Source organism: Poecilia latipinna, unplaced genomic scaffold, assembly GCF_001443285.1.
Source record: "Poecilia latipinna isolate Pla-1442-1.1 unplaced genomic scaffold, P_latipinna-1.0 Scaffold1368, whole genome shotgun sequence".
Taxonomy (NCBI): domain Eukaryota; kingdom Metazoa; phylum Chordata; class Actinopteri; order Cyprinodontiformes; family Poeciliidae; genus Poecilia; species Poecilia latipinna.
In genome coordinates, this window is record NW_015113984.1 from 55155 (window position 1) to 70521 (window position 15367).

The window sequence follows — 15367 nt, forward strand, 5'->3', positions numbered from 1 at the left end:
AGGGTTTTTCATTTTTTATTTTTCAAACCCCCCCCCTCCAAAAAAAAAAAAAAAAAAAAAAAAAAACCCAAAACAATTAAACCCTTGAAATTTGTTGCTTTTTTTAAGCTTCTTTTCTTTTCAGTAAGATTGGTGTTTGCATATAGTGGGAGGTTTTTAATTGTCAGTTGCCCAATAGGGAAATGGTGTAACCAACATCTTGTTTCAGTGGTGTCGCTTCAAACCCTAATTCATTAAATTGACTCTCAACATCACATGAAAACCTACCACAACATTTCTGATAAATTGAAACAGTACACCTAGTACTATATTTGTTTTGATGTATTAAAAAAAATCCCACAACAAGAATATTAAACTGGAAATCAAAAGTTTGTTAGCATCTGTTTAATAGTTTTTCTTTGTGTTTCTGCATGGTCACGTCTTTTGTCAGGCATAAATCAAGCCATAGTTAATGTTTACCCTTATGTTTTTACACAGCAGTTGATTTATGCAACATTTCCTTGCTTGCTTTTTTCAATCTATAAATCTAGCTTGTGTGAAGGGCATGAAAAATGTCTGTCAGATGCACAGAGAAACTCTTAGAACAGATTCGTGTGCTTCTGAAATGACTTTGGTTTCTTAAAACCATTGGAAATGTTGAGCAAAGATCCTTTTACTTTATCAGTTTTAAGGATAATAGCTGGAGTCATCATACTTTTCTCAGACTAAAAGTATTTAAATAATCTTTTTGCACATTTTTTTATTACAAACCAGTAACTATTCCACTACTTCAGGCGAATCATTAGAAATATTAGCAATAATTCAAACATACATGTAGTTATACAAACCAGAAACATATTCTTTTTGTTTTTAGGTTTTACTATGCATGCAGCTTTGTAAATGCTAACACATTAAAATGCTGATATTTTATTTTTTGAATGTTACATTAAGTTTCAAGGGCTAAAAGACACTTGCATAAATAAAATTTTAACTGTTGTCATTCATATTTATATATATGTTTATCATCAAGACTGTAGTACATATTTGAAAATGTCCTCACATGGCATAACGTCAATTAAAATACACTTAAAACCTCCAAGTCTAGATCAAACAAAACCAAATAAACCCAGTAACGATACAGTTTCACACCTGTTAGCTCAAGCTTGATGACTTTCAAGCCGTTTTTCATCTAGTTATCTTGTTTGCCCTCCATTAAAAATGCCACAATTAAGTAATAAAAACATGAAATGGTTCAAAGATTTCCAGAAACTTCTCCCTGAATAACGTCTATAAGGTGCTCAACTGGCTAGCAAGTACAGCTTTAGCATTAAGCTAGCTAAGGCTCTATTCACAGTTAAATTAAAACTATACCCCTGATAAACATACCTGCCCAACTGTTTTCTGTTGCAAAAAAGATACAATTAAGGCATAAAAATTATGAAATAGTTAAAAAGCTTTTAAATCTATTTTAAAACCTTCTCCCTGAATGCCGTCTTTCAGGACCTCAACTTGCTAGCAAGTTCAGCATTAGCGCTAAGCTAGCTAAGGCTTTATTCAAAGTTAAATTATGAACATATAACCCGCATAAACACACCAGCCTTACTGATCTCTGCTGAAAATGGTGAACTGGAATTGCGGCTGACTAAACAAACACCATTAGATTTTCATTAAAATGTTTAAGTTTACAAAATAAAGTGGCTACTGGTCAAACTTAACCCTTATCTGACACTAGATTTTTAAAAACTAAATCTAGCTTGAATCTAGCTTGATTTAAAGTGTGAGTAATTTTATGGCTTATATCTCTCCTCTCCAAAAATGTATTTTTATAGTTCATAATAAACACCCAAAAGCTCCAGAAACTGTGAACTGCACCAGCCAGTGTTTCCTCTGAGACGGATCTCATAAGCCAGCTGTGTATAAAGGCCTTTGATGTAAACGTATCCACATTGAGCTGGACGCTCCATTGAACCTCCTTTCTTAGCCTTCATGCCATGTTAGGTAGTGACAAGGTAGGAAAACATAAACCTAGACAGAAAAGAATACAAAAACAAAAAAACAACAAAAGAACAGCAGCGCTTTGGTGTAGATATGTGTTGCTAATCAAGCGTATGCAGTGCAGTTTCAAAATGAGTTTCCTTGGGCTGTTATCTGCTTGCTGAGCTATAATAAAAGAGGAAGAGAAACACCACAGAGCCCACAGACTCACGCCAGGCAAGTGACGTCAGCAAGTAGACAGGAGACAGTTTTGTAACCCATCCACCCGACAGAGGAAGGAGGGAAATAAGACACAACAATCAGTTTGAATCTTTATTGTATCACCAGGTAATTAAAAAACAATTTCACAGAGGTAAGCCACCACGTTGCCATTACTTTAGGTTTATTCTTCCCATATCAGGTCTGTATCAAATTTGGTCGTAACCAGTGCAGGCCGTTTGATTTCCTAAAGCGGGAAGTGCAGCAGCGTGACAGCCGCTTCTGAATGGAGTCTTTTTGCTCAAGGGTGGAACTGTGGATCAGGTCAAATCATAGACAGACTTTTGTGTTTGCTAAACTCCCAGTGACCCTACACTTTTTCCTTCCTTAACACACAGACAAGATGGTCAGGCGGAATCCGAGATGTATCGGCACGATAGCGAATGAAGTGCAAAGGTTCAGTCGCGGAAAGGTCACGGCGTGGTCAATTTATTGTTTCTGAAACAAAGTTAATTCACTCCTGACATCTAAAGCGGGGCTCTCGTTCTCTAATGCGACAATTTAGTTACATGGGAAGATCTTCAACTTAGATACACTGATTGGATTATATAAATATTCTTAAAGCACATAAGCAAAGAAATCTGAAAAGTGTGGCATTGATTTGTACAAAGTTCCCTTTACTCAGATATCTTGTGTTGTCATAAAATTCCCCCCCAAAAAAGACACTGAAATTTGTGGCTGCAATATGACAAAAAAGTGAATTTAAGTGTACCTTAAATTCTTTTTGTTTAAAAATTGTATACCTTTATTTTATCTGTACTTTTGTCAGACTGAACTTTTAAACCTTGCGAAGGTTTAAAGGTGATTGGTAGATACTAGAGAACCTTTGGCTTTTCCATTTGCACCTACTGCTTGATCCAATTACGGCGTTAGAGGGTCAAGGAGATAAGCATCACTTGGAATCAGTGAAACATGATTGGATAGCACGCATCAACTTGACACACACTTCAATGGACCAGCACAGACTCAGACTCCCTCCAAAAAACACTAAAATGTCACTCCAAGCCAGAAGCCCAATTACGTGATGATGTTGGTGTGAAACCCCCTACAGCTTTCCTCATGCGACATGGGTAGGTCAGACCGACCTGCTCTCTGCTCTCTTGTCTCCTTTTCAGTCGTTTCTTAGACACATTTGTTTGTTGCACTGGCATCTGTTGAGGAAAATCACCTTCCACCATGAACAGTGCGTGATCAGGCCTCGGTGCCACTGCTACAGCTTCCCTCTTCCTCTTTCTTCCGCATGCGATGTTTGTACGTTCGTGCAACAAGTTGTGAAGATGTACTGCAGCTGAAAGCACAGACGGTGCTTAGGTTAATGTACACCTACTGCAGGCTGAATCACTTTCTTAACATCCCTTTCCTTGATTTAGGTGCACTAGAGCCGCAGTTTGTTTTAAATGTCGTGTTTGTTGACAAGAATTAGTCAAGCGCTTCTCAAGAGAGTGGCAAGAGAGTAAAACATTACTTTTACTTTGAAACAAGCTGAATTTAAACCAGTACACCTTTGCTTTGCCCATCTATTGGCCTATTTTTGCTTACTGTACTTTGACTAGGCTGGTTTTCCTCTTGCTCAGGTTACATTTTCAAATTTTAGTAAGTTCTAGCAATTCAAAAATTCAAAAACAAGACACAGATATGTTTGGTTCTTCATTTTAATGTGCGACTCTGCCCACCCTCTTCAATACACTCCGTCTGAAATGGTAAAACACAATTGTTACTATCTAGTACTAAAGAATAGCAATGCTAATCCCTTGTGTGTGCTAAGAAGCATGACAGTTAAATCAAGGAATGACCCTGGATTTGTTGGGGCCTCTCAGTCGCCGTAGACATTGAATTCACTTCAACAGAGTGGGACTTTTTAAAGGAAAGGGGGCCAGCAGAGCCCCTCAAGATCACAGAGGCCATAAGTGAATTACTCCCATCAGTACTGCAGAGGGGGCTCCATTAGACTCCTCACTGTAACAGCCAGAGGCAGCCACGCAGCACTGGGTGATGTGTTTGTGTGCAAACAGTCGGGTATAGTGTGTGTTTCGGGTGTAAGTGAGTATGAATAGACAGCCAGGGACTCCTGCAGAGAGAGCAGAAGCCTTTGTTGGTCCAACACCATTGTTGGAAGCTGTCGTGTGCAATTAGTGTCACGGCTGCCGCTTAGCGAGGCGCTCCGCCTCAGCAAGGGGAGCGCAGAGGGATAAGGAGGGAAGCAACAAGCACTCCAAAGCCCCTGGAGATTAACTTGATAATTATATTATGGTGACACTTTAACAGTGCAGCAATGCTGCAAAACATGCTGACATTTCCCAGCTGTTTTAAAACGGCATGTTCAATTTACACGATTACAAATCTTACATGCTGCTCTGAAGAAAACTGTTTGGCTGAGGGAGAAAACCAGTTTGTCTTGTGCTGTTTAAATACAAGCTGCTGCACATTTCAGAGATTATTTCACATCATTCCAGGTTAGGAATTTACATCAATTCCCCTTTACAACAAATACACACCTTGTCGGTCTTTACTCTAACATTTAGCATAGCTTAGAGATTTAGCCTTCCCAAGTGTGATAAAAACAAAGTTATCATCAGTAGTTATGAAATTAGTTTTTTCACCTCTGGTAGAAAGATGTTATGTCACTATTAACTTCTAAAAAAATAAGGAAGTCCTCAGAGTGGTGGAAGGCTAACAGGTACCCAGACAGTTTTAGCTAGCCGCTGTTTTAGCTAAATTGATCAATTTCAAGAACTCAAGCAGAAAATGCTTATATGCTTGGGATAATGTGCTGTATTTAACATCAATGCTTACACAGTAGACCGTTGTTACATCTATTGCTGTTCTTTTAGTTAAGCCATTAGTTTAATATCCAATATGGCTGCGTAAACTCTTTGTTAGCACTTTTTGATGGTTTGGGTCTCAATAAATAGGACACACAGTGGTATATAATGTCAATTTGTGAACATGGTTGTTTTGTATTTGTACAAATTAAATTGAGGGAAATTGTTACTGGCTTACATTGCTAACAGTGGCTAGCAAACTGCACAGTGCCGTGATTCCCACATGAGACTAACCAAACACACAGAAAACTGCAGAGTGGAGTTTGTATTTTAGTTACTGGTTTGTCATTCATATGATGGTATCAAAATTTAACTTTTTCAAAATTGTCCAGGTTTAAAAATGATCACACAGGATGTTGTTTGGTTCAGACAACAGAGACAACCGAACAACTGTGGTGTTAAATAAAGTTGAAAGAGGTAATGTTTGATATCTCCCAATACCTTATACACTAAAAATAGCTTTTTAATTTTGCTTAAGTAGCCAAAATGCGCTAAAACAAGCAGTTAGCCTTTCAATATGAAGGGGGATTCCTTCTGTTTTCTTCAAACTAACTGCAATGTAACATCTTTCTATTAAAGTTATGGAAGTGTTACTGAGAAAAACTTCTTGAAATCTCACTTTTAAAAAATCCAAAGTGTCTCTTTAAGCTTCAGAACTGCTATTTTTATGTTAGGAACTTCAAAGTCAAACAATTTCCCGTAAGTTTCCTAAACGTTGGCTGTTTTCAGAAGAAAAGCCCTACTGTGCTTTGTTTCACTTCTAGCATTGACTGAATATTATATCATAATATAATATCCCGGATAAACATGGACGCCAGCACATCATCCTCATGGGTCTCAGTAGTGCAGTCTGCCTATGGCCAAAGCTGGTGGAGGGATACACAATGTGCTTTGCCTGATGAATGAACCGTGACACTGCCGCTCTGTCAGGAGGCAGTAGAGAAAACGTCGAAGAGGCAAAGTTGTAGTCAACGTAAGAGAACAAATTGTAGCTTGCTGACCATAATTATTGATTGCTCTACAAACGGCAGACAGAGCAAAAGAGAGGAGGCACGTGCCTTTGATAAGCTGCCTCACTGATAAAGATCGCGTTGGTTTTTCGAAGCAAGAGACTGACGAGACAGCCTCACCACATTTAACACATGTATGCACTGTCATCCGCCCGTGTCTGCATGCTGGTTTCATCTGGCTGTTTGCTGTATCCGTCACCCCCCATTTATCTTAATCAAAGCATGCATCAGTGTGCACAAACTGTCGGAGCCCTCCCCCTCCCCCCACGCTGATCGATATGTTTCCATGCGCTTGAAAAGATTGCGGACCAAAGCGGCATCTGACCCGATACAGCTCGATACGCTAACTACCGTCAACCAGACGAGGTCCCGTTTCAGCTGCATTTTGATTAAAAAACAAAAAACAGCAGGGCATAAACCCGGCTGAGTGAAAATAGTTCCTCAGAGCATGTCACATGAAGTTAAGAGTTAGCCGAGGAAGCTTTGGGGTAGGTGGAGGGGGTATATTGTTTTATTTAAGCTCAGAGATGCACGATCTAATCTGAATGAATGCTGACGCGGCATCGTAGGCAGATACAGTTGTGAGGAAGGGGCAGAGTAATTAAAGAGGACAAGAGAATGTGTTTGAAAGGTTTCTGTGCTTCTCGCTGGCTGGCAGGGTCTTCGCTACTGTCTCCCACATCAGTCTGAACTTTCAATGAACTCTCGCTCGCAGCTGAATTATGATCGAATGAGTGAGCTGGACGAGGAAAATAATGATAATTTCTTTACGATGCGAGAGAGACGAGCAGATGGACGACTCTTCTCTATCGAGAACAAACGCGCACGTGCGCGATGCTTTCTTGTTGTCGGGGGAAGGAGAATGAAGACGTAACGAGGCTGAACCTCGGCCGACGGCACCTCTGATTCACCGGCACTCAGGTGCATTGTTACAGGGGCAAACATCTCACCAAGATACACAGGTGTACATTAAGATATGTGTGTGTGTGTGTTTCTGCTGAGCGTAGAGGGAGGGAGTGAGAGGAAGAGACAGCCAGTGAGGCAGTTGCGTGACTTGTGCTTGTTTTAGCTCTGCAGCCTCCAGGCAGAAGCTGTTAGCCAGCAGAAAGGAAGGTGTAATGTAAATGTTCCACGGTAAACAGAGCGCCAAACCGGATTTCATCCAAGCGTTGCATCGTTTTCTGTGTGCTGACATATAAAAATAATAATTTATCCTCCCAAGTGGGAACTCTTTACATAATATCTGTTGGGAAAAGTTGGAAACCACCGCAACTATGCAGGTAAAAATTCCCTGGAAGATATTTCAAATTATTAGTCTTTTTTTTAAATGAGAAGTCATCTGTAAGTAACTACTTCACTTACATGCTCAGCAACCAAAAAACCCCCACAGGGGGAATTAGTTGTAAAAGCTCTGCAAAGGTTTCTGAGTGGTTTGAACCGCAGTTCAAGTGGAAAAGAAAGATGAGCAGGAAAAAGGTCGAAGACATGATGGGAGAAATTTTTAATTTTTTTTTAGCTATCTATTCTCCAAATTAGCAACTAAGAATTATTATTTAGCTCAAATGAATAAAATCTTTTGGTGCTGCTTTCCTGTGCTGAATGTGTCGGAAGGAGCATGAGCTTCTTAAAGAGACAGAGCTCAATTTCACGGTGTTAAATTGTCAAATTTCTTTTGAGTTGTGTTTGATATTTGAGCATTTTTCTTACCACTGAAGATGCACACTTGATTAAAATGTAATAAAATATAACTCTATACTTGGAAAATAGACAACACCACCCCTTTAAATGATTGCTTTAATATAAAGCATCATAGATACCATCAATAGAGCTGTAATATTTGATGTGTTATATTGTGTCATCTGTTATACAAGTAATTGTTTTTCAGATTTAAATACATTTATTTCTTAATGTATTTTTTGGATTGAAATGTCAGTGTTGTCATGTAGGGACAGCTTACTGTCAGAACATCCACTGAACATGCAGGATGTGAGCCGTTCTAGTTGAGAGGCGATGACTGACTTTCTGTAGTGTCTTCAAAGTTACACTTCACTTACTTTTATTGCAGGCATCCGAGCTGACACCTTTAATCCCCTCAAATCTCAGATCTTCGCTCTGAAGCCAAAACAAACCCCCACCTTCTGCTTTTTTTTCCCCCTCTCGCCGTTCATCATACAGCCGTTTCACTACAACTGCTGTCTGCCGCCAGCAGCTCAGCTGTCACTCTTTTTCAACTCCTACAACAGAGACTCTCACTTTAAATGACGCGTCTGACAGTTTATCAACTCTCTGCCGCGCTCAACACTTGAATTGCGGTTACATTAATGGACTCTAAACACTCCTCGTGACCTTTTTTTTTTACGTAGCTGCCTCAGGTGGCGGCGCCTTGGACCTTTTTTCTCGGAGGCTAACTCAGCGCTGATCTAATTCTTTAAGAACGGGGTCGCGACCTCTGACAGATGGTGAATAACGGCGAGCGGAGAGATCGGGTCAGATCATCATATCAGGTGCTTGAGCTCAACATGGTTGTTGAGCCTGAATAAGTGAAATAGGGGTGTGGAGGGGGGAGCCGGGGAGGCGTATGAATCTGGTGATGGAAGCAAAACGTGTTTAGAAGCGTGGAAAAGAGATGTTGAAGAGAGGTGTCGCTCTGTTTTCGTCCCCGAGGACCTTGTTCAAATTGGCATGTTGCACAGACGAACTGAATTTAAACAGCTGCGGGCTTCACCCATGGCGACACTTAAACACACACACATATATATATATATATATATATATATATATATATATATATAGGCACGCCCACACTGAGGCCCTCCCCAGCTGGAAGTTTTGCGTGCGAAGGGGTGAAATTCTCAGCGCTAATGTGCCAGGATTTGTTTTCATCATCAAATTGCAAATGTTTTAAATATGCATCACATGTTCTTCCGCGCACGCGGCGCTGCGCAGGTTTATCCAGCCGGAGCACTGACAGCCTAATCCCTGTTTTCATACAGAGTCGTTTGTCAGATGTAGAACTGGTAGTACCCATGTTTGTTTTCAAACAACACTCTTAAAGTCATATTACATTTTTTTTCCCTTTTTTTTCATACACACATAAAAGATGACTCCTAATTTGTAGTCGTGGTTGTTGCTCTAATGTTCAGCAATTAGTCTGAGTGCAGGAAGATTAGTTGGGAAATTTGAAATAAATCTCTTCATCTAATATTGATCGATCATAATCGTATCACACAATGACAATTTTTTTTTTCTCTCTCTCTCTGAAGCAGATTCTTAGCTGCTCTTATAAGCAGATACTCACGCCTCGGGCTTTTGCAACGAACAAGTAGTGGTGTCAAAACAATGTAACAGTCAGTTAATGACGGAGGAGAACAAAAGGACCGCAGCCTCATCCTTCCACACTCGCTTCGCGCGTCGAGTTCTGCTCAGGATGTCGCCGGCGTCATTCGGCAAATTAAGCATGTCGACGCCGTCGCGCCAAGGTGTTATCCCATTTTGTGCCGTCAAACATCCACTTGGCCCAGCAGAAGTTTTGACAAGGTGAGGTGTTGATGTGACAGCCCTGCGGTGTCTGGGGTACATATAGCAGCAGAATCAAAGCGAGATCACATCCACACTACGTATGGAACCGATGATACCGGAGCGTCAATAATCTGATAAAAAAAAAAAATAATAATAATAATAATTTTTTTTTCCCTCTCTCTCAGTTTCAAGTATCTGTCTAAACTTCTGCTGAGAAGCGGCTTGTAAATGTATTAACGCTCCTTGAGCAACTAAATGTTGCGTTTGCGACATTTAGTCGCAAACGCAACCACAAACCACACGTATTTTAAATCATAAACGAACAGAAAGTAATGCTTAAGTATGCGGTGGAAGTATGTGGCTGTGAAAACCTGGTATTGTTAAAAAATAATAATAATATGTAAAGTGAGCCTCGCCCCATTTACCCTGACGCCCCCAAAATAAAACGCATTGCAACCACCTGCTTTTAGGATTCATCTAATACTGAAAGCAGTGTAGGAGGAGTGCAACAACATGATTTAGATCAAAATATATTCATGGGTGAGAATGGCCTAGTCAAAGTCCAGACCTAAATCCAACTAAGAATGTTTGGCCTTGAGGTAATTTGCAACAAAGAACATTTTTCAGCAAAACTAACCTGTTTACACATGTACATACTGTTCATTATTTTGTACAAACTTTGGACAAGTTTTGATTTTGCTTTGCCAGGTATTTTAATTATTAAAAGATCAATTTGCAGCATATATAATTGACTTGCAATCTTTCTAGACGAATTTTATGGACCGAATTGACATGTTTTTTTTTGTAAGGTGCATTTGTTGTGAATTGGCGCTGAATTGAAGTGATTTTCTATAACCTACTAATAGTCTGATAAAATGTGATTATGTTTCTCCAATAAATAACAGATACTACCAGGGAATAACCAACCTTTTACATCTCATGAGGATCAGCTGACCAAAGCAGGGATCAGAACCAATGGGAATAGGACGTAAAAGAAAAGTTTTATAACGTACCTTGAAATTAAATTATATGGAAGATTTGAACATATTTACGATTGGCTATCCTCATTTATAATACCTATATACCTTATATATTCTATTCCGTCCCTTCAAATTGTCTTTATTTACCTTTAAAAACCAACATTTTTAAAAGGCAAATCCTCCATCAAACACCCTATAAACCACATTCTTTTGATGCCCAGTATTTTTAACAATATTTTTGCTCAATAGAATAAAAGCACTCTGACCAAGAGAGGTTTAATTCAATTTCTATCTCTTGGAGAGAGATTGACCAACCAAAGTAAAAACAGGAATCTGAACCAAGCATCCCATGTGTAACATAGAGGGAAAACAACAGATCAGAGGAGACTCCCTCCTTGTGACTCAGAAGCAGAAAGGCTTGAGGGGGGGAGAGAGGTGGCATAATAACATCTTTGTGGCCTTTGAAGTCACATCAGGGCCATTTCCCACATACAGTAAAGTATAGATTGTCTACTAGCCCATCGCCATTCAAAGGCCACATTCATGGAGGCACTACCCGCCCTCGCAGAGGGCAATTGGATCCACAAGATACCCATCCTCTTGTCACGCAATGTTGCGTAAACCGGGGGGAAAATTACCTCAACGTGTCCCTAAACGAGTTAAGGGGCGAAGGCGCTGCGGCCGCTCACATGTCTCAGGCATGACGACGCGGTGGTGCTTTTAGAAATCCTCGTGGGCCGCAGATACTGATTGCCGTTCTATCTTGAGCCGATGTCGATGGTGGATTCCTTTGGAATGCCTTATCATCTTTACAACACATCTATAGCACACTCGTTTACATTTTTAATGAGTTATTATTCATCTTTAAAAGTGCAGTATTTATTTTTTTACATATTTGTCACTATGTCGTAACTGTGTAAGACAAATAAACTGAGCTAATACTGCGTCTGCAGAAATGCACCAAACAAAATCAACCAATCAGAGCCAGGAGGAGGGGCTTAGCCCTGTCAAGGAGGAGGGGCTTAGCGCTGTCAATCATCCTCATGTACTCACTTCTAAATGTGCTAATGGTGGAGAAACAATTTACAGTTGCAGGAAACCAATATCTGTCGTCATCGGTGGCTATGCTAACTAGTCTGAGCATTAACGACAGGCTATGCTAGCTGCAGCGTAACAGTGGTTGCTTCCAGATAGCACTAGGAGAATTTCTTTCAATCTTTTTCACTCATTATCTATCTTATACCATTCTGTCACAAAATAGTGATGGTTTCAATAAATAAGTTAAAAAAATATTTTAATAAAAGTTACATACTGCAGCTTCAATGGAAAACAACTTCAAAGACCTTAATGTGGCTCACAATTGCTACACTTGTCTATGTGCAACTTTTGCAAAAATTCCTAATCTTAGGAAATCCAACAAACACAAAAAATGTAAGCTCATGTATCTAATTGATGAAGTCATGATTTGAGAAGCAGAAGTTTAAAAGATGGAGGAAAGACTAATATTTACCACAAGTTATGGCTGCCCTCTCTTTGGTTTTGTTTTGCTATCCCCGAGCTCGTTAATCTCCCTCAATCCCTCAATCCCATTTCTCTTGGAGAAGCCGCCACACCTTAAGAGTCAATTGTCGGGCAACCTCAGCCTGACCGCGTCTGTTGCTGCTCCAGCTTGCTTCCCACTCTCCACTTTTGACTTGCTCTGTTTACTTTATTTCTATTTTAGCCACTGACGCCGGAGCTTTCCTTTTCCTTTTTTTTTTTTCCTCGCTTTGCTCAACTCTCGACTAGTTTTGAGAAATGCCTTTGATTGGAAGATACGCAGCACAAGGAAGACTCTGAATTGAGGTCAACATGTCGCGGCAGCCTTAACACCATGAATAATTTGAACAGAGTGCCGTGCTTTAAAAAGGTCAATGGGGGTTGTGAGCTAAACAGAAGTTGTCTGAAATAAAAGCAGGGAGAAAGGAAGGACAAAAAAAAACAAAAACAGGCTTGCATAATTCATTGGACCATCACAACACCAATTCCCCATCCAACTACTGTTGGATCAACATTGTTATAAAAATGTCAGATGGGCCAATTCATGTAGAAAAGGCTTGGGCTTGACCTAATTGGAAGAGCCATGTGATTGCTGATGGCACTGAGGCTGTTGAGGTAGATGGTTAATTATGCTGCTGATTTTCCAGAAGCTACGAGTTGTCTGAAGAAAGACTGCACGCATTTTTATCTGCTAATCAACGGAGATGCAACTATGTATCCCGCTCACGAGATGAGACGATACACGATTAGAACGAAATCAGACAAAGTTACAATAATACTTTTAGCAACTAAGAATCACAATTTTAGCAGATACATAATCTAGAAATAGAGATATTGTAGATATTGTTTCCTAATTCAAAGTGCTGAAATGCTAAGTTTTTTTGTGTTTTCATGAACAGAATAGTTAATAAAAAAGATTTCATGAATCTCAAATTGTGCTTTAGTGAATCTCGGTTCAGCATCCGTTTCCATTTTGAGCAATGAAAGTATTTCAGATCCTTTACTTTAGCATTAACAATAAGCAGAGATGCGCATAAATCCTTCATCTCAAGGCCAACTCAAGTCTGAAAAATATTTTCATCCTTCTAATCTGCTTACACCACTACATTCACATGGATTAGAAATGCATTCAACAATTTCCCTTCAATTGTGCAAAAAAAAAAAAAAAAAAAAAAAAAAAATAAGAGCTGATTTAAATTACTTAAAAAAATGATAAAATGTGTTATTTACCTCAGTCCTCCATCGTGCCCTTTTGACTTAGGACAAATTTGCAATAATGTTTATGGAAAAATAATATAAAGAAATAAACACGTTAATAATGAATGACTGAATGCGTCAAAGTGCCATTTTTGTTTTTTGTTAAATGTTTGTAAACCATTTTGAGGGTGGTGAGTTAGCTAGAAAGTTGAATTTTTAAATGAACAGAATAGGAAGGGATTTTTATTTTGACAAGCTAAAAGTGTTTTTGTAACGAATGATGCTTCTAGTATAACGGGAAAAAAGTTATTTTGCCACGAAACAACCCACATTTAGCTGGAGAGGGGTCAATATTATGATGTCACAGTTAGCATAGCTACATTGTTTAAATCCATAAACAGATTATAATTACTGAATCCTCGAGAAAACATATGTAAACATGGTTTCAGACTCACGTTTGATGGCAACAGGAAGCTCCGCAGCACATCCCGACATTAGCATCATTAGCGTCATTAGCAGGTTACAGCTAGTCACAATATTTTTATAGTTTCTGTCTCTGTGCTGGCAGACAAACTACTCAAAAGGTAATGTAAGCTTCTTCAACACATTTGCAACCGAATGTTGCTAGCTAGACCAGAAGGCAGCCTTCTGTAGTCAACTCTGTCAGCACAACAGGTCAACTCAAGAACTACTTCCTGTCTTACTTAAAAATGAGACCCACGTAAACACATTCAAGGTGTAAATCTCAAAGAAGTCCTCTTCATATCTGAGAGCAAACAGACAGTTGTTTGTAAGGCTTAAATGAGGAATATTGAGGAGCAACTATGTTGGGTAATTTCGTTCAAAATCTTATTACACCCCTGCTAATCATTGAAAAAAAAAAGAGAAAAAAACATATATACAAGTTGTAATTCACAACTTATTATTGCAGGTTACAGCAGAGGCTCTAAAGTTTAATTTTAGGTTTTCACAGACACGTCATTGTCTTTTCTTCTCTTTTTTTTCACTATTTCATAAAATGTAGTCTTGTAAAAAATTAATTAGCAGTCAGCCTGCAGAGATGAGTACAAGCAGCAAAGCAGAAGATCACTCAGATTACAGCCTGTCCAAACAGCTAATAGATTTTCTTGAAACGCCTCCCATGTTTGTAGTCAGCAGCTGGATGGATAGCAGAGACAAAACACCTGCCAAAAGCCTTCAGGCCTAAGCCTTCAGTTTTGGCAAGCTCCTCTCCTCCCTGCTACTTCAAGCCGCTCCTCTTCTCATGCAACCCGTCTCCTGGCCAAACTCCCTGTCGATTTCCAGGCCATATTCAGAGCGTTCCACTCGCTCGCTGCTGGTGTCGTGACAAAAACAAAACAAAAAACAAACATCACAATTTGATGAGCTGGAACAACTTATTCTATCTGGTGAGGACTTATTGTCCACTATGTTTTGGGTAAATAACAATAAAGTCTGCTTTGATTACAGAGGGTGTGAGCGGGTAGCAACATTCGAATCTCGTATGTTTTTTATTGTTCACTTTTTTGCTAGTTTATAGCCGTGACTAGTTTGGAACACCCGTCCCTCAGGGGACCTTTAATAGTCGATTTAAAGTAAAACGAAGATTAACATGAAATACAATAAACATAAGCGACATGCTCAAACCAGACCAAACCAATCCTAGCTTTTAGACAACTGGACGGCTTAGAGCTTTTGGTTTATTTAATGTCGTTTGGATTTGCTCAATGAAAAAAATGGTGGCAGTGGGAAGAGCGACATAATCGTGTGGGGATTTTTTTTCTTCATCTTATTTAAATTTGATCATTAATACAATTAAGGGATGTTTCAAGTGTGTTTTTTAGAAGAAGTCATAGGGAAGATGCTCATAGAGTTTTCCAAAAAAAGCCTTTTGTGTCATTTAAGGCATCATTGAATAAATATATTTAAATATTTTTCAAATTAGAGATAATATAAAAATTAAAGAGGGTGTGAGTGGGTAACAACCGCTCACACCCTCTGTGAGGGGTTGTTACCATTGGTTAAAATTTACAATTTTAACCAATGGTTTAAATTATAAATTTAAACA

The 15367-nt window shown here is 39.2% G+C and overlaps 1 protein-coding gene and 1 long non-coding RNA gene across 2 annotated transcripts in view; one reads left to right on the forward strand and one right to left on the reverse strand.

Annotated features, from left to right (window-relative positions):
* Positions 1-15367, forward strand: part of LOC106962082 (uncharacterized) — an 84680-nt gene that overhangs the window by 12819 nt on the left and 56494 nt on the right. The window lies entirely within an intron of this gene.
* LOC106962083 (uncharacterized) lies at positions 2277-15078 on the reverse strand. The gene is made up of 2 exons (XR_001427895.1): positions 13755-15078; positions 2277-3520 (listed from the first exon to the last, which is right to left on the reverse strand). It is a non-coding gene; the product is annotated as an uncharacterized LOC106962083 (long non-coding RNA).